The sequence below is a fragment of the Pezoporus occidentalis genome, unplaced genomic scaffold (genome assembly GCF_034315485.1).
Source record: "Pezoporus occidentalis ecotype Australia unplaced genomic scaffold, CSIRO_AGI_Poc_V1 ctg37, whole genome shotgun sequence".
In the NCBI taxonomy this organism is placed as follows: Eukaryota; Metazoa; Chordata; class Aves; order Psittaciformes; family Psittacidae; genus Pezoporus; species Pezoporus occidentalis.
Window position 1 is genome coordinate 7,660,792 of NW_026915691.1, and position 21,849 is coordinate 7,682,640.

Here is a 21,849-nt window from a genome sequence, read left to right on the forward strand (position 1 = left end):
CACTCCAGACCTGTTGGCTACAGACATAAAACTTGGAGCCATTTTGCCACAGACTGCATGTCTGTTTTCAGATGAGAAATTAAGAAGGATTAGAATGGCATGCGTTCTTACATGAGTGCCATCATGCCATACATACATATACATGCAACATTCTTACATATGCATCTAGAAAATTACATATTTTTAGTATGTTTATGTATTAAATATATAAAGATGTTCTGAGTGTATGAGGTTCTCTTGTCTTTGGCTTTTTTAATTTTGATTTTGCTCTCTGATTGCCTTTGGAGTATCTGCAGGGTTTTCTTGCATTTGCAAGGAATTTACATTTTAAATTGTATGTGATGTGCTCTTTCCACTACTCTAATTTCTAAATGTCATTTTGATTATTAGAATCCTTTTGACGTAAGTCAAGGTGCTTTGCTCCTTTCTAGCCACACAGCTTCTGTTTTCCCCCCAAATCTATTTACTTTCCAGTATGCTTCAGTAGCCCTTTCTATAGACATTTAATTTTCAGTTGTTACCTGCAGACTAGTTTATTTTGTCTAATTATTTCTCCTTGTTAATCTTTACATTTTAAGGGAAATGGGAATACAAGTGCTATGTGGATTTCTTACATTCTGAAGTTTATTCAGCTCTTCACTGAAAACAGCTCATTCTTTTCCAGCACTTGCTCTTCTCCAAGGTGAGCTGGAGGGGATGGAGACCGTCCCTGTCGCCCTGTTGCAGCTTGGCTGTCCTACAAGGAGCCCTGCACAGCACCAGCCTCCAGCCCAACTCTTTAATCTTCAGCTTTTCTATTTCAAGTTTCTGTGTAATGTTTGTTCCTGGCCACCATCGCTCACAGGCACTTTGATCCTTGCAAAACCTCTGGACAAAGAACAAATAAATAGAACACCATCACAGGCACTATCACTGTTTCTTAATGACATTGAACAGCTTTTCTAAAATTAAACAAGTGTCTTGCACAATTTAGTTAGCCCAGAAGCTAACCTAGACTTACTTCCTATTAACCCAGGCAGAGCTTCAGAAGGTTCATGTCAGATGTTACTGGCTTGTAGCCACCTACCTTGTTGTTGTTACCTTCTTGCCATTCTTTGTCTACATCCTTAGAATTTAATTTACATGAAACATACATTGTGACACAGAATTTTATTACAAATAGTTCTTAGAGGTGCTTGAGTGTTTTCTGCCTTTACCCAACTAAGCACTAATACAGATTCATAGGTGTAGGCATTATTGGGGCTGGTATATACTCTCTTGGGTGTGAGTCTTTGTAACTGCTAATTGTATTCTGATGAAATACTTGTGACTGGGATTCGCCTTTGGGAATAAGTCCTGTTATGGGAGCTTTAGAGCATAGACTGAATCAAATGGAATTTTACTTAGCATTTCAAAATGGCACTATTAATGATGGCATGGAAATGTTGTATTTTACACACAGTGGGTTACAGAAATTTACAGAAGGAAATGCTCTTTCTGCTGGAGAAACAGAGATAAGGAAGATATAAAGTCTTGTCAAGTCCTTATTCTGAAAAATTCAGATTTATGCCATATATGAACATAGCCAGTAACTATACTATAAACTGTAACTATTTCTCTTCTACTGGATGTAATTATTCTCTCCAGTGCAGTTAAAAGTGCCCTCAATATTTTGTAACCATAAACAGCAGCAGATTCTATGCCCAGGGTTGCTTTTGTGGTTGGACTGCCTTTAATATTTAATATATGTCTTTGTTGGATTTCAGTAAAAATCAGTTTGTAGGAATGACTTATTATTGTTGTTTGTATCCCTATAATGTTTGCTTATATGCTCATTCAATTGACAACAATACCAGTTTCCATTACAAACAAGGGAGAGAGAAGTGGCTTATATAATGGTTCTTTTGTCCTAGATTTCATGTTAATGTGTCCTAAAGTTGTAAACTCATTTAGATAAACTATTTATATATTTAGCTTTTGATTGTTGTACACAGCTGTTGAATTTCTTCCTGTCTTCTCAAGTAAGGCAGTGTTCTGTGGGAGAGTGAGTTTCAGAGTCTGGCTATTGAAAGAAATTCACTTTAGTTATGTGGACAAGGGGAAAAGAAAGTTGCGAACTCTTGTTAAAGAACGATGTTACGGAGTGCTTCTAGTTTACAGAATGTACAGTTGTACCATGAATTAGTAGACATTGTGCTTGTGTTTGATTAACAGTTCCTACTAGATTTTCCACTACCTGTGGGGATACCAGTGTTGTGTCTGTTATCACTATTCACTGCCAAATAAGAAAAGCAAAGCATGTACAATGGACCCAGGACAATTGAGCAGAGCTGAATTGGCAGCACTGCAAGCTCACGTCAGGCTGCCTGCCAGGATGGAGAGCAGGGACAGACAGGCAGCTCACCTGAGCTGGCAAATAGTAGATTGCAGCACAGCAGCATGCTGGTAACAAAGCACCTGATGTTTCTTTCTCAGGAACAATGACTTAATGTATTTTCAGTCATTTAAGAGAGAGAAAGAACCATTTCATGCTTCTCATGAGCATCAAGCATCCAGTACAGCTTTTATATATATGTATGTCTGTAACTGTCTAGGACATACAGGTATTCTAAAGTTTGGGTTTGTTTCATTTATGAGGTCACTGCCTTCCTAATTTGAGCTTTTAACTAGAATCCCAGATGATATTGAAGAATTATTTCCTCTATTAAAAAAAAACGGGACCTGCTAATATTATTAATACCACTGATGTTATCCTTCCTTGAAGTGGCTGCTGGGCAGTGCTGGTGGTGCTGTACAGATACAGCTGCCTAGCAATCTCTGTGGTAAAGTTTTAGACTAGAGCTCTTGGCTAGTACCTCTTCTCATCTGGATTTTCTTTATTCTGTCACCAGACCATGTGTTAAAAGCTGTCTCATCCCTTTTGCCTTCAGGAGTGCTGGCAAGGGTGGGTGTCACCTGTCAAGTCTGACTTCTCGTTCTTAGTTCACCTTAACGGGTATTTTTGCCCTCTTCATTTTTTTCCTCTCTCTTTTGTTGTTGTTGTTGTACAGGAGAGAACAGAGGCTCTGGTGACTGTGAGAAAGTTCCTGATGTAGTGCCGTGGTCTCACTGGAGCATGGAGAGAGTCTGACAGGACAAGTGTAGACAGGCAGCTTGCACAAACAGCCATTGCAGAGATTTCATGAGGAAACACACAGAGAAAAAAGAGATGGTAAACACAAAGTAGTTAGTTGTCTTACTCTATTAATGTGTAATAACAGCAGCTGCTTCCTGAGGCATGGCTTTATTTAATAGAGTAATTTAGACTATTTTGAAAGCATATGCAATTAATATAGAATTTTTTTTTTGCCACCATGACATTACTTAAGGTGCCTAAATAAGAGCCTGAGATGTATTTTTAGCCTCTGAGAGAGTACTCCAACATACGCACTTCACTTTTTCATGTGCAAAATGCTTTGTCTGACATCTCTTCACAAGCTCACATGAATGTCTCCTTCCTCTCACTTTACCCCAGTAATTAATGTACTTTCTGAACCAGCAAGGTACGTTACTGTTATTACTGCTACATTTTAGGTATCCATGCCCAGTTGTGCTACACATTGCACAGATGCGTATTTTCAGAATGCTCAGGATTGGCTTTCGTGTGTACAGTTAGAGTGGAGTGTCCCCAGATTCTCTGAGGTTAGCAACCACTTGTTCCTGGAGTTTAGATCTCAGAAAGCTGTTTTTCTCTGCCTATTTCCCAAAACAGAATAGCAGATTACCACAGCACATACCCTGCTTACTGGTCCTTTCCTATTTATCTTTGTGTCTTTGTGTTTAAGGCACTGATATTCTCTCCCAGAGCCAATCTCTGTGATTTCTACCTAGCAAAGAATGCTGTGTCATGCCTCCTCCCTCCTGGGAGACCAGAAAGCGGAAGGGACAAGTACCCACACCAGGGAGCTGGAAAAACCTACAACCCCTATTTTAGATGTAATGCAAACATCTCTACTTACCAAATGGCTCTCCAGAGGTGACCCCGAATAAGAAGTAGCTCACAGTCGGAACAGTTTATGTCTCACACTGGCAAGATGTGCAAAGAGGATGTATGTTGGTGTGCTGTTCCAATTTATAAGAAAATGAGGCACAGAGCACTTAGGTGCCTTGTTCAGTGCCAGACTAAGTTTATTGCAAAACTAACAACACTAGGAGTTTTTTCCAAATTTCCTCAGTTTCAGTGATTGGCTTAATTCCTAACAACTTGCTTATTTTTCATTCATAAAACGCTATGAAAAAAATCATAGGCTGAATTACTTTTCACGTGTTTATTTACATTTGGGCACATGTTGTGGCATTAAACAGCAGACAACACTGCAGACTCTTAATTACCCTGGCAGGTGAGCTGACAGTAATTGCAGGACTTTCCAGAACTGACTCCTGTTTTAAGATCTCCTCCCTTACCCTTTCCTCTGCAGTTGCAGAACACTGTTTTTTCCATTTTTCATTACTGTGACATCTCACTGAAGACAGAGAAGTGACATTGCAGCTAATGGTGCTCTGAGGATTATCCGGCAGCTGAGAGGCTGATGGCCCCATCGCTCTCTTTCTAGGCGGAACAAGCTTCCAGAACCGTAGGAGAAAAAAGTCTCATGCATATCCAAGAGGCAGTGGGAGGTCTGCTCTCCTGTTTGCACCACAAATGGGTACACCACCTTTTGGGGGAAGAGATGAGCGAGAAGAGAATATACTTTTGAAATTTACTGCCCAGGTGCAAAATGAATGGGAAAAACATGGAATGCAAAATGAATTTTCTCATAACAGCTGTAGGGAAAGAATACACCTGCTGATGAATGCTCTTGTTTTGGAAGTGCAACGTTCCTTGTCAGCCCCGTGTTTTCAGCTCTCAAAAGCTCAAGAGAATTGCTGTGAATGATGTGCTAAGGATTTTTAGGAGCTATGCTCTTCCTAACATTTGCTTCTCTTCCTTATCTTGTGTGAGGAAAGATGCACACGTTATTTCAACCTCAAGAAAAATAGGCCACCTCATTTTAGCATTTCAAAACTAGATGAAAAGGAGATAGTTTAGATACTCTTTTAAGGCACACACATTAAAGATTCTCCTGAGATAATGAATCTGTCAGTGTTTTCATAGGTGGATGTAGAACATTATCTTTGTACAAGAAACTTTCAAAAGAAGTCTTCTTAAAATTAAAACAAAATTGTCAGCTAGAATCTCTACATACAGATGAGCCCATTGCTCTAAATGCAGCGCAGGCTCATCCTAACCTGGGTCTTTCCTGTGAGGGTCCTGGCACACAGCCTTCAAGACCCTCACTGAGGCAATAGTCAACTGCAGGGGGGTCAAAGGTCACAGGTCACTGCTGTCTTGGATGGGGTGAAGCCTGAAAGAGTGTGGGGAGCTCCTCAGTCCCATCATTTGTTGAATAAGGAAAAGAAAAGCCCTGACATGCCCAAATACTCCAGGCAGAGAATGAAAAGGGCTGCTTCAACTAAGCTGAATTTACATGTGCTTTTCCTGCTCTCTGAAGATATTTCAGCTTAAAAAAAACAGATTAAAATGAATGAAACAAAGTTCAATTTTTTAGTTGGGATCAATCTGTCTATATGGTCTTTTGTTCTATATGAACAAAATGTTCATGTCCTCTTAAACACTGACAACCAAATCCTGCCTCTGGTGAGGAATCACTCTGACCTCACGCTGCAGCCTGCACAGGTGAGATAAAGAAGCTTGCAGCAAAGAGTTTGCATTTTATTTCTTTTTGAACTGAAGTAGAAAGTCTTCCTTTTGTGGAAATAAGTTTCTGAGACATCTGGGCTGCTGAGCCCTTTCTCAAGGACTAGAGGTCTCTACTGTGGAAGCAGGCATGAAGGTTTGGCACTGCACCATAGGGCAGAAAGTACAGTTAGTGAGATAAATTGTTTAAAACTATTAAAATTAGGTTGTTGTTTTGTTTTTTTATTTTTCAGGATATTGGAACTTACTCCATTTAGAAAATCTCTGGAAAATGGAAGAGTGAATTCACAGTAAAGGTAAGAAAGCTTGGCCATGATGTTAGTAAGAAAAACAAGTCTGTGTTTTCCAATCACAATTAAGAAATCCTGATGCTTGTGTGATTTTGAGCACTGGAAAATAAGGTGTAATCTTGCACTGGAAAGCTTGTGGGCTTGTTAAGGAAGTCATTTCTATCTTACTAAATTTGCAAAACTGAGAAATTGTGCAGTACAAGCTTGCCTTATTCAGTAGGTTAAAGTATGTAACTTTACTCCTGGTTAAAGCCATTGGATAGGCAGCATGCATTGTTTTGTTTCATTTGTTAAGATTATTAATGACCAATATGCAGGCATTCTAGATTGCAGGCTTGTTTTGCACTTCAGCCAACGTCAAATGCATTTTCCATGTGCTGAGATGCTGCGGTTGAGAGAGTGGGACCCATGTGCTGCTGCCATTTTTTATTCCCTGAATTGGTGGGAGTCACCCAGAGTAGCAGTGGGGAAGTTTTTAGGCACATTTCTATGTGTTTTTACTGGATAAGAGTGTACCAAGAGTATATCTTAGCTAAAGAGATGTGCTTCGGTTTAATCAATAGATAGATAACATGGAAACTTTTACTGAGCTGACTGTATCTATGAAGAAGCCAGAGCATATGTGCAGTGCTGCACAGGCAGGGAATTGTAAGCATAGACCACTGAAGTTGGGATCCTTTCTTAGTTATGCTTTCTTTTTTACTTCATTATGCTTTCTTTCACTGCTGTTGCCTTTTACAGTGTTTTGTGGGATGTGAAAATCATGAAATTCAGGCTCAAGTGGGCATTTCATTGAGAATTTAAATCCATACTGTTGTGCTGCCTATCCTAACGCCCTGTTCATGCCACAGTGTTGCCAATGGGCAAGCATGGAACTGCTGGGAACAGTGTCGTAGTGTCCTATAAAGCAGAGGACCTGTAAAGATGCGTTTCATTTTTAATGGGATGTCAATCTGTGAATTTGTGGATGTCTCTGATAATCTCATCCTTGTTCATTTGGGAAATCTGCCAAAATGTATGGCCAGTTGCCTCCCCTGGGATTGCTGTCATTGGTTTTGTTTGAAGGGATATGGAATGGGATGGGTATTTCCAAACACCTGCCAAACAGGGCTGACGTGGAGGAGACACCCCCAGAAAAGTCACATTTTCAGGACTTAGTTTTGAAAGAATTAGGGTCTAGAACATGGAGATTTTCTGAAGACTGAATTTGCAAATCCTGTAGTATCACCTTGAAGTGATATTTTATACTGTGACATTTGTTGCTGCTCTAGCTTTCCCAGTGACTGTATAAATTGCTTTTGCAAGCAGAAATTTATTGCATATACACAATGCAGCTCTCTTGATTTTGCACCTCCATCACTCCCTCAAATCCTCCCCAAAACAGCTGTTGCTATAAAGTGATATGTCATTTGTTCTTGAACTTTTCTTAATGATTGTGATGGCATTTCTAATATTTCTTAGAGGCAAGTGCAGCAGGTGCTGTTTCACTAAGTCAATGAAATACATTTTACCACACCAAAAAAATCCAGCTATGAATTCGTAATTGTTGTTGCTTCCCTTGTTCAGCTGCAGAGCCAGTCATTCTGGTCAGTCTGTTCCCCATTCCTAAATCCCAGGATCCTAGTGGGTTTTGTTGTGCGTGTTGAACAAGTATCTCGAGACTTGAACAATTTTGGTAGACTAAGTTGTCAGGAGACATTTTAATTTATTTCTGTGTTCTGTTTTAAATTCTCCTCCTTGAGTAGCCTTTACGCAGACACAACATACTCAACCCAGATGGATTTTCTATGAGGCATATTTGGGTTTCCTTTCTGCTATAGCTTACTTAAGGTGAGATCTGTCATTCTGCTGCATCTGTTGTGGTTTTTTACTGTTTTTCTGATTCTTCCTGAACAGATCCATAGAAAAGGATTCAGGTAAATTTCCTCCCAGCTTTATTTTCTTTTGCCTTCTACTGAAGCAGTGAAACAAAATTAAAATATCTTATACATGATTTCTACCTTAGACAAAGCTCAAGTAAGATGTCAGAGGCCATATTTTCTTTGACCTTGGCCCCACCCTTTCTTCACCATTCACATCTTATGAAAAATGCTGTACTCCAAGCCAGTACTAATTTTTTCATTAATCACAACACCAATTATATGAAGTTTGTTTTTAATATCACAGCTTAGCCTCTCCATAATTTTCCTTATGCTTTTGAAAAATCAGAATTGTTCTTATCGGTCACTCTACTTTTACACATGTAGCTTCTGTGAAAATATATGCAGTCATCTGTTTTAAAGAACAAAATAACAACTCTGTCTCTGCAGAACATTCATAAATATTCAGACCTTATGCTTCTGCCACGATCTGCTGAATTAGTCATGGGTCATTAAGTCAGGGTTTGAGGAGCTGCACATGTTTGGACATGGAGTTTTAATTTGATCCATTATAGTAATTTAAGCCATCCTTGAAACTGTGATCTGGATCCATATCTAAATTCTGAAAATGTTACAGTCCCATCAATGCTAAAGTTATTAAATGAGACACATTTTGGTGTTTGAGATGCCTGTCAGTTGCAACTGCCACTACGAAGCATTAACATCGTGATATCTTTTCCATGAGCCATTTATAAAACAACCACAGCCGTAAGCATCATGCTCAGGGACAACCAGAAAGCCAGTAACAGAACAGTATTTAATAGCTGTGTGTTTAATTTTGTGTGTTAATTACCACAAAAGCGTTGCTGAAATTAATGTCTGTTGCTAAGGCAAACCCCAGAAGTTGTGCAGTTTAAACTGATTCAAGTAAGCTTAGGAGTAGCCTGTGGGAAATGCAGCAGCTGTTACTAAAATTGTTTCAGTTTTGAGAAGGGGCCTTTGAAGTCTCAGAGATACGACTTTAATAGATTTGAGGAAAAATAATTACAGGGAGCAGTGATTTCCAGCTTTGTTTTAGCATACTTGTGAAGCATCGAGTCTGTACAGTCATCTAGATCTTCCCAAATTAAATCAGATACTAAAATGTCTGGAGTCGGAGAAGACCATCAATTATTACATTGTCTCTGGAGAAAGGAGTGTCTGGTAGAAGATTCTTACTTCATTTGGCTGCTGCTGATTCATCCAGGTGATGTTATTTGAATTTACACTGGAATTGAACCTGGAACTGCAACAATAAAATGTTTGCTCAAAAAAAGGGAGAAAGTACGTGGAAAATTGTATTTTATGACAATGAGACAAATGCCTATAACTGAAATTGTTGCAGGAAATACAAGCTTTTAGAAAAGAGAAAAAGAGAGAAGATACTGAATTGGATCTTGAATCTTTTAAACTTAAAATTCTAAACAACAACCCTGAGAATTTATGACTGCATCATTTTGCATATCTCAAACCAGCGTTTCCTTGTCCCACAAATAGAAACTTTATTTGGTATTGATTAGTCTTTTCTATTTCTCAGTGACTCAGATTCCTTGTGTATATCTACATCTATCTAGCTGTCTCAGGACATGTAGTTTCATTCTTGAAAGTGCAGGTAAGTTCACTTGCAAATATCACAGTGGAATTTAGAAAGTGATGTTTACCCATGTCAGCCATGCAAAAGCACTCAGAACTGGCTATCTCTATGTTCAATGAAGTCAGTGGTAAAAACCCCCCACAAAATACATTCTGTAAGATCTTGATGGGCTTGTAATTTATGTCAATATATGATTTGTTTTAGTGATGAGTTTATGGATGTTGGAAAATTAGGATAAATTCAGACCTATGATTCATGCATAAAGTGCATGGTGTAAGTGCAAGAGGCCTCAAGGAAGGAAACTGCAAAGTATCCTTCTGTGTTCACAAATGAGTGATGTTATCTTGCTTTTCAATTTCTTCAACTATCCTGATTTAGTTTTGACAATTCAATTGATAAAAGAAAATTGCTCTGTTTTAAATTTGCTGTTTAGCCTTTGTTCACTGAGGATATTAAAAAGAAGCTAGCTGTGTTGCAGCATTCAGTCTTCAGCATTAAGAGTATTAGTATGTTTCTTTGGTCAAAGTTGTGCTGTAGTGAGTGTCATGCCAATGTTTCTCATGTGTTCCTTGTACTCTGATGAATGAAACTGCTATGGCAACTTTATATCAGAAAAGACTAGAGCTGCTGCCTGTATCTACACATAGTAAGATGCATAAAGGTGTTCTTTTATGCCCACTCTTCCATGTTGAGCCTGGACAGAGCTTTGCCTTTCTTTTTCTATGGGCTTTATTCTGTGAGACTTGATTCAGTTGTTCCTGATTACTGAGATAACTGTTCAGATGATTGTTCAGATTATTCATATAGCCTAAAACCAGAATCTGGACTGCTTTCATCCCTTTTCTGAGAGGTCTTAGAGGATCACTCAGAGAAAAATGGGTCACATCTCAGAAGATACTTAATGAGGCAGATATTGACCCAGTCCAGGGGGAAAAAAATAAACAAAAAATGGAACCCAAAGCAGCCATCCAAAAGAGAACATTCTCCAGTCAGTATTAGAAGCAAACCTTTCTTCTCCTTATACCAACTGTTAAATAATCCGTCACTCACGTTAAATAGTAAATTAGCTTTTAGCAACGCCATCAGTAAGGTACAGCAGTTTCACTATTTTCAAAATATGAACAAATCCATACATCCAAGAATTTTGGTAGATTGGAGGTTTAAAAAATTGAAAATGAAATTGTTGCCTAAAATTGAATTTCTGCATTATAATAAAGAAAAACTTCATTGATAACATATGTCTCAAATCTTTAAATGGTCAGTGAGCAATACCGATCAATTGCAAGGTGTAAGGACTGAGTGGAGTGATGTATGTATTCATGCAGTGGAGGAGAGGGTTTCTGCAGTAATGGCCTCAGAAATAAACCTTGCAAAAGCTCTACAGTGCATAATTTTACATTTAAATAATTAATTCTGAGACTGGCACCATGGAGAAGCAGCTGTTTCATCCATCTAACCCCCATGATCTGATTGTGTGATCATAAATCAGCATTCCCATCATTACCTATTTCCCAGGTAACAACTGGTTACAAAAAGATCAATCTTTTGCTGGAAATACTTTCACTTAAATGATTCATAGGATCCTGTTTATTATGAGGAAATGTTTACATGCATTTGTGCAATTCATTTTGATTCATTGACTTTCATTTAGATTCAGAATGAAAATAAATGCTGGAATGAGCTGCAGAGGAGATGTTCCATTTTCTGGCCAGCCCTAGGGTTGCCATCAGTTATTCACAGTGATGCTTTATAACTTCTGGTAAATTTTTCTTACAATGCACTACAAATTTGATGGAGGTACCTGCAGTAAATAGAATGTGAAAGCAGGCACATTATGTGATTTCCCAGGAATGACACAAGAACAAGCTGCAAACAGAGCAGCCATGGACTCAACTGACACATGGCATGACCTCAGCTCAGACACAACAGTTAACAGATTTTAAGAGAGTAAGTCTTGATCACTCCAACTGAGTAGCTGGGTTCTGTTTAACATTATAATGGATTTACAGTCACCAGTGGGCTGGGAGGGGAAGGGATACGATATGTACTGGCATATACATAACACAGAGCTTAGAACGAGGCACCTGTAGGGCAGGACAGTCAGGAGTAGTTTCCCAGAGCATGTAACACTGGAGCAGCATAAAGTTGTAGTCCAAGGCCTTTAACTGGTCTGTTGCTAAGTATTCATGGAGCAGAGAGGCTCATCAGGTCAGATAGCGTGGATTTTTTTAGGGAAAGGGTGGGTTTCCTAATGCAAATTGTGATAGCAGTGGCATTTGTAAGGGGTGAGTGTTTTCTGGGCTTGGACACTGCTGTAGTATTTTAAGGTATGAAAGACATTCCAGGCAGCATTTGTCTATGATGTAGCTGCAGCCCCCAAGTGACTTTCTAAAAGATTTTGTTCAGCACAGTTTCCTCTGCTTATACAACTCTCTTCCACTTAACATGGATCCTCAGACTGTGCCTTTTCAAGATGGGGTTAAATATACAGAAAGAAACATAGCAGTCAGAGACAAAATATTAAAGTTTTCTCACAGTCTAAATAGGACTCAATTCATTGTTCCAATAACATCCCAGTTCTTGAAATTAAATTGTCAGAATGAGGTCCATCAGGGAGATTCAAAGGCATTTCGGCGTTTTGCTCCTACTGAGTTAGCCACCTGAATATCCTAAAAAAGCTGACCCCCTCTTCAAAAAAAGGAGCTTCATTAAGCTCTAAATGCAGTATGCAAATTGCCTTTATAATCTCTTCCTTTTTACTGACTGCTTTTGCATAATGTAACAACAGGGCTTTGAGATTCATGCTGTGCTGTTTCTGTTGGGCAGTCCATATACGTACCCACATTGCAGAAGAGTGATAAAGCTTTCTCTTTCCTCGTGTAAGATCAGATCGTTTAAGCAGCCACTGCCTGTCTTGTGAGGGGAAAAGGCAGTGTAGTCATAGTTTTGAATAAGAAATTACTCAGATTTTTTCCTTCCATCCACAATATGCAACTAGAGCATATCAAGTAAAAGATTCTCTTAGGAGAAAGAGTTAATAGCCATTTTGTCACAAAATGAAGTTTTAAAGTTAGTGATGTTTACAAAAAAGTTTATTTTAGCATAAACATTTTGAAATAAACTGTATGCAAATAAATGATCCTTTGGTTAAGGTTCATTTTCAGGAGCCTTTTTTAGGTCTTTCAGAACTAATGAATTACTGCCAAAAAGGCTAACATGCAGAAATAAAAAGGCATTTATATTCTGTATCAGGCTTTCCAAAGTCCACTGAAGTCAGTGGGGAGCAGCTACCCTGCTTCAGTGAACAGTATTTCAGATCTGAATGGAGAGCAGGCTTGGGAGAAAGGATTTCCTGTTTCTTTAAATGGGATCAATTTAATCCCTTCCCCACCACTCCCTTCTTGCTTTATAGGGGCCATTTGAGCTCAGTCCCAGGCAGTTTTGTCTCCACTGAAGCAATCTGTAGAGCAATTCATGAGTTACTCCTAAGAGGTAATCAGTTGGTTTTAAGATATTTGCAAGTTTCCTTTGGTGTATTCTGGCTTCCCATTCTTGCAGTGTTCTTAACCACGGTTGTGCTAGGGTGAATTAAACTAAAAAGGTGATTCCATCTCAGCTGACTGTTGGTTACCAAAAGGTTATCACTTGCTTGGGTATTGTTTACATCAGCTTTTCCATATTTTATAGACATGGGATATAAATGTGCAAGGTTAGTGTGATGTGGCTCCTGCTGTATACTCTTACAATACAATCAGGTGATCAGCAGGTGTATTATGCAGAACACTCTCTACCAGAATAAAGCCATAATTGAAATGGACATTGATGTCACTGAACAATTTATCTTCCTTAAAAGGGTTTTGCTTTACAAAAGAAGCTAATTTAGTCTGGGAAATTAAATTGACAGCCATGTGGGAACATTTGTCTAATTCACTTACAGAGTTGTATCATTAACCATGATTGTTTGATCAATATTTACAAAACAGTAGAATTTACTCTGTTGACAGATGTCAGAGTTCCTCTCCTCATTATGGAAAGTAGATTCTTTGTGGGTGACCTGCAACAACATCTACCTCCCCAGGGACTCAAAATGCTGATATGGTATTAATAGTGGATTTTGAAATGCATGATGCAGTCTTCTACAGTCTTTTAGTAGGCAGCTAAAACCAGGAAGAACTCTTCCTAAATCCATAATATTAGTATGGATACAAGATACAGAGGGTTTGTATCGTTACAGCATTGGATAAAACCTGGAGGATGCCCAACCTACTATATCTAACGGAAAAAAACAGCTATATATTTACTTCTATTCTCTGGTTACATGTGGATAGTAGCAAAGAGAGTGCTTCAGAGAAGGAACTACTTCTGCAATGACGTGTATTGCTAAGACTGTCTGTTCTCCCTCTTTAATTGTGCCATATTATTAGTCTTGTATCAGTTTTACTCTGCTTCCATCATGTCCATTTTGCTGCTTCAATTTGTAGAAACTGTTGTGAAATCCCTGTGGAAGCTTAACACACAGGACAGATGTATTGTAGACAAGTACAAGCAATTACTCAGATTAAAAAAATCCTACATGGTTATACTTAAATAATACAGAAAATATTTTTCTCTTCACCTTCAGAGCTTTGATTTAATTAAAGCTTTCCTTCATTCCTACAATTTATGTCATCATGTATTCATCTGTACCTGCTGTGAATCATGACTATAAATCACTTCAAATGGCTTAGCTGATCTCGGATCAGCATTCTCCTGTTTTTGGGAGAATCCTTTTTTATGAAGTGGCTAAAGTACATAGAAACTTCATCTGTTCCTCCCTTCTCAAACAAAATTCACTTAATAAGAAACTTTCTTTTTATCACAGCTTTAGGAAGTTCTTTGTCACTATCAACACTTCGGAATCTGGGTGCTGCCAAGAGATGGTGAGTACTGTATATTTCACCAGTAATCTCTTATTTTGTCAAATAACTTTATGTACAGGAGTTTTGAATACTTGCTACTAAAAATGTCTGTATTCATGGTGGAGTCTGCGATGCCACAGTTGGTACCTGTATTTGGATTCGGATGTGGCCATCCAGAGGAAGGAGCTTTGTTTGCTTCTGTGACAGAAGGTCAGACAGAAAGGTTGTCTCTGTTTCACTTGGTAAAAATCAGTATTGTTCCACTGAAGTGATTAGAACAATGATGATTTGGGGGCAGAGCAGTATACTTCTGTTTATCAAATAGCCTGATAGAAGAGAGAGCCCTGTTCAGACAACATGGGTTGTTTTTTTTTCTGTGAATCCTGCCTGTGTTCACTACTCTGTTTTTTAGCTTTCAAGTCAGTGGCTCAGACTTCACTGAATTAGCATGTGTGTAAAACTGGAGAAGTTTCTTTTGACATGGAAATTATTCCTGGTTTTCCGTGGCTACACTGGCATCAAATTTTTAGTCCTTGTTTCTCACAATGTTTGGGGCATCCTCTCTCTCCCTCTTCTCTTTCCCTCCCCCCCCTTTTAAGAAGGGATTTTCTTCTTATAAACTTTTCTGTGTCTTGCCCTAGTTTAAAAAGAGGTGCAGTTACTTCTGAATGACAAGCCACACAGGAACAGTTTTCTCCATTTTCCTTTTTTTCCCTCACTTGACTTGCCTTTTGCAGTTAAAATAATATATTTTCCACTTACATAACTTTATGTTCTTCTTAAACCAACATGTACAAATACATAAAACACAAGTAACTTGGCTAGCTTTCATTGACATTTAAAACCAGAAGCGTGACTGCATTAGGTAAAATATGTCTTTCTTTTCACTGTATTTCATTTTATTGCTTTTTTCTGTCATTGTAAATATTTTTTTAAAAGTATATACTAATTTACTGACCAAATATTATGGTGCTTTGAGATGTCTGACTATCACAGTAGCTGTAATATGTCTCCTATGAAGAGTTACACTGATTTATGTGAGCTATTGGTCTCTCTTGGGAGAGGGGAGAAGGGATAGATTGTGCTTTTGAATGGTATACGGTGATTTAGCTGATACCTGATCCCTGCCACGGCATTCACTGAGTATTTATCATGTAAATAGTAAGTGTCAGGTCTAATACAAGTATTCCATTGTATGCAAGGTGTGCCTGCCCTCTGCTCCAACTGCCTCTTTCTAATTAGTAAGTGAGAAGGTGAAGTGGAGCCAGGTTTCTGCCTGTTATTCATACTGTCGTGCTCAGCTGTTTCAGATCAGGAATTGAAAGCATAACTACTCTTTGCAGCCTGTTGAATCTAAGGACAGGATATCATGCCTAGCATGAAGGTGATCCTTTAATTCTGTTAACTGTCTAGTCTTTCATGTCTTTTGGGTTAAGTCATTCAGATTTCTAGAGTCAGTTGTTACGTAAGAATGCAACCGGTTTGTGCAGTTCTCTACTCAAATTCAATTTCTTTAAGTCAGTGCATTGTGAAGAATCGGCCCTAGGATTCCTAGGTAATGGGTTACTGCATACTTGAACTTGGGACTAAAGCTGTCAAATCGGTGCTTTTGAAATGCGTATTTCTTTGATTTCCTCCTATTCTTTGGTCCTGCCTGGAAAGTAGGAAAATAGAGACAGACGTGGTGATAGATTTGACAGCTGACCTATTACACTCCAAGAAAACGATACCATGATGGACCTTCTCTAATAAGAATTCAGAAGGTATTAATGTCACTCTCAATCTAACAAATGTTTGACCTTTATTATGGTCTTACAGAAATGATAGCTGCTCATGCTCACTCTTCAATTTTAAATGCATGCTAAAAAACCTTTAAATGTGGAAAGCCCACAGATTGAAGGCAAGTTCAAGAAATTGCTTCTGACTTCAGGCGTTTTAATTTATGAATGACAGAATAAGCTGGCTCATGCTGAAGGTGGCAATCTAAAGAACTGTTTCATAGAGCTACATAGGCAGCTTTCCCTTCTTTGTGAAGCTGTGTTACATGATTCTACAGATTTTCATAGGTGTACTATGAAACCAGAAGTTTAATCCCATTTTGTAAGTGATTAGGGCCAAAGTGTATTCCCAGAAAATTAAATGAGAATTCTCTGATGGAGTTCAAAAGAATTGGGAATTATCATCTGTCTAATATCTTTCAGAATAATTTATTAAAACTCTTTCAGTTTTTCCATTATTGCATTGCCAATTCTGCAAATTTGTGCATTGGGTTTCGGACTCTGGGGCAGAGGGGAAAAGCAGCTAAATAATGATTGAAATTCCAGTTATGTTAGCTTTATGCTTAATTCACATTGCTCCTAAAAGTAATTCAGTGCACAAGTTCATGTCGAGTGAGAGGAAATGGCCCTTGAGTTACAATAACCGTAACTTCAGCACAGCTGTGAAGATTGTAAATAATAATGTGTTTTCCCTCTTGATCACCAAAAGGACTTACATGATTTCAGCACTGATCTGCATTTCCTTTCATCTCGGGCTACTCAGTTTTGGAGTAGTCTTGATTCCTTAGTGGATTAAAATGTACAGTGAGATTTGCCACATTCGTACTTGTATCAAGGCAAGCCGTAGTGCCACTTCATGCTAAGTCTTGCATTGATTTCAGAGTGAACAGTGGATGGTGATTAATACAGTGATTTTCAATCAATTATTTATTGATTAATTGTTCTTAATTTGTAGGTGGAAATAATGCCAAGAGGTAGGCTAACTTCCTATGCCCACTAGAGGAGGCTGTGTAAGCACTGCTCAGCAGTAATGAAAACATCCCTGGGCTATCAGCTCTGCTTCCAGCACAAAACCATAGCACCATGCTGGCTACTCTGAGGAAACTAAACTTTATCCCAGCTGATAAGCCTGGAGTAGGACTGGGGAGAGATTTGACTACAATTTAATTCTTGAACCATAGGACAACCGCTTCAAGAATTGGAGTACACAGCACATGTCACTAGTGGACCAGTCTGATTGATTGTGGCCATCTCCAGAACACTTCCTTGGTCTAGTCCTGCATCCATGGAGATATACAAGATAAATACTTCTATACGAAGTTTACATTTGTACCCAGAACCATCTGTGGAAGTAAACTGGGTATATTAAAACAAGCCAGAGTACAGTACAGTTAGACAGTAGGTGATATGTCTGAACCATAGTAAGCTCCAAGTGCTTGTTCATTTAACCAGTAAAATTGCATCCACACTAGAAAGATTTCACGGTTTTAATTATGGTTTTGGATTAATTAAAGCAGTAAAACTTTCTAATGTAGATGAGCCCTTGTTCATCTCATTTCTTTGCTTCCAGCATGCAGCCTATTGGATTTGCAGTGGAATTTAGATGCCCTTATTTTATCATTTTACATAGAGCTTAGGGCTCATAATGACTTCATCCAGTCTTGTGTTAACTCTTGCCTTGCTATTTTCACTTCATGATTGCACACTTATTATAAACCAGCTCACACTATAGCTTCTCTTGCAATCACATTTTCTTGGGTTCTGTGGCTTTCAGGCATGGAGGGGTTTTATTAGCAAATTTGGTACAGTACAATCAGCATGACACTTGAAATGATCTTACTTATCCTCTGATTATGACCCCTAGATGGCTGCTATGCACACAGGTGCTCAGATACCTCTTCTGCAGTAACAGGATTTGCATTCTGTCCACACCAGCAGTTTTACTGAGGCGATGAATATGATGGATGGTCCTTACATGTAGGGCCAGTGGTGTCAGCATATTTATACAGCTTCTGGGTTTCAGTCTTTTTTTTTTTCTTTCCCCATTTGGCCCACATAGGGAGGTTCTGAAAAAGATAACAAGGGTCAGGTAGATCAAAGGTGAGAGTGCAAGATAGAGAAGAACAGTAATCTATGCTGTCTGTATATGTGAGGAGGTACTAGTAAAGGTATATGAAGTGGTAATGTATTGTGTATTTGCTTATCTTCAGTGGGCTGCTGTTTTCCATGTTTACCATCATACTTAAAGGCCCTGTCCAATTAGGAATATGGGAAACAACAGTTTTGCTGCACCCTGTTGTATCAGTGAGTAGCATAAAATAATTGTTCAGGTCACGGCCTGGTACTGAAGCAGTCTCTGTGCCTCTCTGGAAAGGCTTCCCATTTCCATAAGAGGCAGGCACTGGAGTTGGAATGGCAATCCCAAGAGTTCAAAGTTTATGATTAAGGTCTACAACTGGATTAAAATCAAAAAATCTTAAAATGCATAATTCTCTTTTGCTTGGACCTTTGGGACACATATTGTGCTAATTTTAAGTATTTTCTCTAGCATCATGAAAACTTTCCTTTCTTTAAAAAGGGAAGTTAATATTTTCATAAAATACTCTGCTTGGAGACTCAGTAAGTTACATGAGGCTTCCTCTTAGGTCACAAAACTGTGCAAATTATTGAAGCATTAAAATAGTTTTAAAAATTTGAACAGTAGTACTGTGAAGTACTACCAGTCACAGTAAGTATTTCTACATTTTAATGGTACAGACTGAGCTAGTTTGCAACCTGAAATCACTGGCCTAGCTCTATGCTTGCTTTTGTGCTGTGTGTCAGTGGAAGAGTGAAACACAACTCTGCCTTCTGTTAACGTGCTTGTACTAAAAACCTGTGGACTTCTTCAGAATGATATAATATGCATGTGCTGGTTCCTGGTATTAGTTCCTGAGGCTATATTGAGACACTGAAGTGTTTAATGTGTGCGTATGCTTGTCTGAGACTTGCTGAGAAATAAATGAGTAGTTTTGATCCTGGATGGTTATAGACCTTCACAGGGAAGTACTGTAGCCTTAATTTATGTTATGTTCATAGTTTAGTAACAGTTGCTGATTGTCACTCAGTAAAAACGCAAGGGAAAATAGAATTTAAATCATGTATTGATTATTAAAAAAAAACAAAAACAACAGCCAACCAAACTCTAAAAAATCAACACCACCAGCAGCAAACCCCTCTCCCTTGTAAATATGTTTGGATTTAAAAGACAGTGCATTAATTATTTATCCATCTATGCCTCACCAGACCCAGGAGAATCATAACTGATTTGCAGGATACAGCAGCTCAGGCCTTTTGCATCCTTGGGGAGCACCACAGATTTCTCCCAGGGAAAGAAGCAATCGCAGGAAGCACTCAGAGGCAAAGTCAAGCCTGTGAGCAGGCGGGTGAACCCAAACCGTATTCAGGTTTTTGTTCTGAATGGGCTCTCTCGGGTAGAAATGTATGTGGCTGATGTTGCTGGCAGGAGCTAAAGGTACTGCAGTATTGCAATTTTAGCCAGCAAAATTGAAGAGTAGCTCCAGCCAAGTCACTTCCACAAGCTCTGCAAAAATGTGCCAGAGATAGCCTTTAGCTTTTAATAGCAGAGCTCCCAATATTAATGATACACAGGATTAAAATGTGGGAAATCTTTCTGATTCCAAGAAGGTGGACAGTCTTGTATCAGCATATAATGATTTTGGAGGCTATTTTTAGTCTTCAGTTCATAAATAGAATGTGACAAAAGGTCAGTCTGGCACGTATGGCCCATTTACTGTTAAACCATACAAAGAACCTTGTCATAGCTGGGATTTATAATAACTGAAATCCAATGGATGAGTGGGTACAGAGAATTAACATTCATAATCTGAATGTTGCATTTGAATGTTATTGAAAACAATTATAATTATTTGAATCACTAAACTGTATTTGCATGTTTTGAGTTTTCCCTTTGGGATAGTTCTCTGATTTTCTAACATACGTCACTGGCTGGTAGATATTAGGCTGCAGTTAATAGCTTTGCATTACATGGCAACATTTTTTCAAGTACCTGAATGTAGAAGCAGCAAAAAACCCACATCATCGGTTGTAGCTGTGGTCAAATCAATACATTCATACAAAATAAGGAGAAAATGAATGTTGTTCTGTGAAAGCTCTAGTTAGAAAAATGTCTCTTATAAGAAGGAGCAGACTTAACAGTCTGCAGCAAAAACACAGAAGTGAAGAGCATTGTGACACTGTAAGGGACGTGAGGGATGTTGTCAAAATACCCTGTGTCCCTCTAAGGAGAAATAGGATTTACTCCATGATAATGCTCTTCTTCAGGAAATAGAATAACACCTGTAAATAGATAAACATCTAGGAGAGAACTGTCCAGGCACCAAAGTCTGAGTCAGAGTCAACCTTTTTATAACCATTTCTCTGCCTGCTGCAGAGGCTGGCAAAGCTCTGAGCTTCTGTGTACAGGACTATTCATGGCCAGTTGGTACTTGTGATTTCTGGGCTTGTTCTTCCAGGTGGAGGGGATGTAGCAAGCTACAAGACAGAGGGAGGACTGGAAAGGCTATTTGTGCTGCAGGCTGAGGTGACCTGGGTGAAAGCCTGGGAAGTGGCTGCTGGTAGAGGGGTCACCCTCCAGCTCTTGTGCAAAGTGAGCTTTGGGAACGTGAGACTGCAAAACAAAAAGCCATATGGGAGGACTAACTATGGGCATTACTGCTTCCCTTAACAGGCTCATTCCAAGAAATAGAACCAGTAACTGAAATACCAGCAACAGTTAAATATCAAAACCAGCATGAGCCAAAAGATGAAATACTGTGCAGCAGTGCTTGCTGTGAGGGAACAAACTGCTACAAATATCTTCATTTGTGCCTTGCCTTTCTTTTGCTGACATGTGTGACCGTTATGTCTTTTGACATATACTTTTTTGTTTGTCGTCTTTCTTTGAAGTTTCATGCAGTTTTTTTTAACACTGGGAACAGAATTGCTGCAGACAGAAAGGAAGCTCTGATAATCAGGCTGCTGTTTCAGAGGACAAACTCTTGAGCATCTCTTTGTAAGGACTTAGCAGGGTAGGCCTTGTAGCTGTAGTAGGAAACATCATTTGTTTCCTTAGTATTGTGATGGATGGTATCAACAGTGGGCTCCTCTAAACTAAGAAAACAGGTCTTTCTCATACTGCAATCATCAGAGCACTCCCAAGGTAGGACTCTGCTGCTTTAATTTAGACATCTGCAGGACAGACATCTCTAGCTCAGCTGGGCATATAGAGGCCTTTTATGGTCCATGGAGAGAAATAGGGAATGATTTGTCTTATTGTATAGTAAATGTCTGAAGTGCTATGCTAGTCATGCTGTAGAAATGCCTATGTCTCTCTAAGGACTATTAAGATGTTGTAGATAACTAGTTGAAGATCCTCGATTTTACTTGTCTATAGGCAGGTGAGATGAGACCCTTTTCACAGCCCTCAAGTAAAATGGTGAGACAACTGTTCTGCAGACAGCATCGAAGCCACGTGTGCCCAGGGGTTGCCATCTCAACACTGCCCCTTCCCACAATGTCCTTTCCTGTGTGTTCTGTTTCAGCTTCCCTGCATGTCACCTCCTCTGGGCCTGCTGCCTGCATGTGGTGTGGCTTTCAGTCTCCTTGAGATTCCC

At 38.9% G+C, this 21,849-nt stretch overlaps 1 long non-coding RNA gene across 6 annotated transcripts in view; it reads left to right on the forward strand.

Moving 5' to 3' along the window:
- The window catches only part of LOC134170281 (uncharacterized), a 225,925-nt gene that overhangs the window by 201,577 nt on the left and 2,499 nt on the right, over positions 1 to 21,849 (forward strand). For 5 of the 6 annotated variants that reach the window (XR_009967196.1, XR_009967201.1, XR_009967200.1 and 2 more), the window contains 3 exons: positions 5,950 to 6,012; positions 14,360 to 14,417; positions 18,385 to 18,478. This is a non-coding gene — a long non-coding RNA (uncharacterized LOC134170281). Of the gene's footprint in view, positions 1 to 5,949; positions 6,013 to 14,359; positions 14,418 to 18,384; positions 18,479 to 19,459; positions 19,592 to 21,849 lie in introns of those variants that run through there. The other variant, XR_009967199.1, reaches the window with a different exon arrangement.